At 43.4% G+C, this 3,235-nt stretch overlaps 1 pseudogene across 1 annotated transcript; it reads left to right on the top strand.

The window, feature by feature from the left end:
* The first annotated feature begins 549 nt into the window (after window positions 1–549).
* Window positions 550–1,253, top strand: LOC311238033 (heat shock protein 30-like; annotated as a pseudogene). Its single transcript has one exon. The product of its transcript is annotated as a heat shock protein 30-like (transcript).
* The last annotated feature ends 1,982 nt before the right edge of the window (window positions 1,254–3,235 follow it).

The raw sequence follows: 3,235 nt of genomic DNA, 5'->3' as shown, positions 1-3,235 counted from the left end.
TAAGGTTACACATTTATAGAACAGTCATCATGCTGTAAGTATAACTGCTTTAAATAAATAAGAACATGACTCCTAGTCCAACTGTATAACTGTGACATCATGACTAATTGGTCACACAGGGTCTTCAATATTGTGATTAAAAAAGTTTCAAGTTTCAAGTTTCTTTCAAGTTTCTTTAACGGAGCGCACAGACAGGCGGCCGGGCATAGCGGCGCCATCTTTTTCACACACTTTTGAACACACACACACACCACTAATAATAGCATAAACATTATGTGCTAGTACACAATCTATATGATATACTTGACTAGGTCATTCTGGACCATTCCAATTTTAGACGATGAGTGGTTTGTTTACATCACCTGCAGTGAGGCTGCCACCCAGTGGAGACTTGTGGTAATGACAGGAACATTCCTGAAGACACTGGAACTCCCAGAGGCAGAATATAAAAGCTGAGACAGTCCCACTGCTGAGACACAACGCAACACAAGCAACACTGAACACACTCCAGCCTTCCATCACAACAAGAGGACTCAACAGTCAGTGAAGATGCTGTGCTACCGTGGATTCCAGCCTTCTCTCAGCCCCTTCATGGACTTCTATTGGCCTGTGAGCAGTCTCTGGCCAGAGGTCTCACCTCTTCCCTGCCAGCGGGAGAGACTGCAGAGAAACATGCAGACGCTCTACAGCAGTCTGGAGCTTTTGGACAAACTTCAACAGAAGATCTTGGAGGAGGTGGAGCGTGTCCAGCCTCTGTGGCCATCCAGCCAGTCTCCTACAAGCTGGAGAAAGAGGGAGAGAGCTTTGCCCTGACCCTGGACACTAAAGACTTCTGCCCAGAGGAGCTGTCTGTCAAGCAGGTGGGCAGGAAGCTGAGAGTCAGTGGGAAGACAGAGAAGAAGCAGGGGGAGGGGAAAAGCTCCTACTCTTACAGACGGCAGGAGTTCAGACAGGAGTTTGATCTGCCTGAAGGGGTGGATCCTGAGGCCGTCACCTGCTCCCTGGCTCAGGACGGGAGGCTCCACATCCAGGCAGCAAAGCCTCCATCTGCTGAGGAGGCTGAGAGAGAGGTTGCCATCAGATGTTGCCTGGAGAAGAAGACACCAACACCACAGTTCCTCAGCACACAGACAGAGGGAAGCACCACACAGACTGACTCTGGCAACAAACAGGACACTGATGGACTCGTAATGTTATATGTCTCTGACAACATTTGTACAAATATGTATTTCATAACTTCTGTAAACTACTGAGGAGTTGGTCACAGTCAACCAGCATCAGCTAATGGGCCAAACGCTTTAGCTCAGCTGGTTAGTGCGGCCACCTGTGGACCCAGTGGTCCCAATTTAAAATCTACATGGTCATAATTTTCTTTTTATATGATTGTATTTGATCAATATATGTTCTGGAAATGTACCTATTTCCTTTTATTTTACTAATGTCGCACAGAATCCTCTAACAAAACAAAATAGCTTCACCTTATGGGACTCCAACATCCTAGATGTGTGAAACTGTAAGCCTTTCCAATTAGTCGTGCTGTCACAGTTATGCAGGTGGACTAGGAGTCGTGGCCTTACATCAGATATAAGGATGTAGGCACGGCAGAAGATTGAAAGTTGAACAAATGATCAACTGAATATTGACACTTCGTTCCATTGGCGTGACTAAGGTAGTGTCATAACACACTTTTTTCACGTCTTTACATTACGAGCATTTGTTTTCTGACCTATGGTGTTTTCACCCAAACTCATATTATGCGGTTGATCATAGTAGTGGTTTGGTATTCCAGCTAACAGGGGTTGTGCTTATAGACTGCTACCTTAGCATTTCGCTGAGCTGTAATACTACTGAGATCCAAATGTTCTCTCAACTGTGGCCGTGGACCAACCGGAGGGACAGTTGTTGGATGTATCAGGAGATAAGTTCCCTTTGGAGGTACAGATACAGACGACACCAGCAACCAATATGTTATTAAAATATCACAACCCTTTTTGTTTATTTTATATGTAAATTTGATTTGATTATTTTCATTGTTTGCCCCCCCCCCCACCAACTACATTTGTTAACTCTTTCTGGTACACGGGTCTTTCACGGGTCTTTCATGGGTCTTTCAAATAATTGGTTGTTGAAGGTCACACCGAATAGCAACTTGAATGGTAATGTCTCTTTATTTATCCATGCAAGATCACACAACACAATCAAAGAGAGAGAAAAATCATGAAGGTTATATATTATGATACAGTAGGAGGCAAATGTCCTCTTGAAGTAAACAGAGATATTGTTGACATCAATCTCATCCACAGCTGGCTCTGTTGCCTCCTCTCCCTTTCTGTGGAGAAATCCAAATATTTGATATTAATAATTAATTACGCAGTGCTATAATGAATATTGAATATTGTAGCAGCCAATGGGATCATGGACTCTGATGATACTGACAGGCATGCAGTGGCAGGTAACATACAGTACCAAGAATACACTGTTCACTATGTGTGTGAGGTACATTTGGCAATAAGGTCCTGGATCGTGCTACATTCTATTCTGTAGGGGTGGGGGGGGGAGTTTGATACAGTGATATTTTGCATGCCGATATTATATCGATACACTGATGGCAAGTATCAATCCCATTGTGCTGCAATAAGAATTATTGGAGTGAGGTGAACAGACTAACAACCTTACTGTATCATATTAGATAAAACAGCAGTTGTTGAATTTGCAGTTGAAAAAAGGTAAAACATTGTGATATTACAGTATCATGACTCTAGTATTGTGATCGTGATGATTCCCACCCCTACTATTCTGCATTATCTTTCTTCTATATGCAGTGCATGCATACACAATGAAGTTGAATGTTATTGTTGCACAATGTCTATTTAGTTTGGAAGGCTAAGGAAGTGGGAGACAGAGTAGGCAGAAACACAGACACAACGTTCTGACAGGACTCCATGCCAGCCCAGCAGGACTGTACTTATGGTTCCAGAGATAGGGGGTCTTAACCACTACACCCTAATTAGTATACATTATATTATTAGTGTTCTTGAAGCTACTAGGGACAAACTATGCATTTGACATTAGACATGGTCTGTGTGTACTTGTGGCTACACTGGTCACACTTACAGCATTTGTAGAGCTTGTTGAGCTTGAGAATGTCGAGGTCAGACAAGCTCCTCCTCTGTCCAATGGGAACGGTGGCGTCAGGGATGGGCGTTATGGTTTCCTCTCTGTGCTTGTTGGTGAA

The sequence above is a fragment of the Notolepis coatsorum genome (assembly GCF_963971535.1).
Source record: "Notolepis coatsorum genome assembly, chromosome: 12".
Lineage (NCBI taxonomy): Eukaryota > Metazoa > Chordata > Actinopteri > Aulopiformes > Paralepididae > Notolepis > Notolepis coatsorum.
This window is presented reverse-complemented; position numbering and strand designations above follow the sequence as displayed.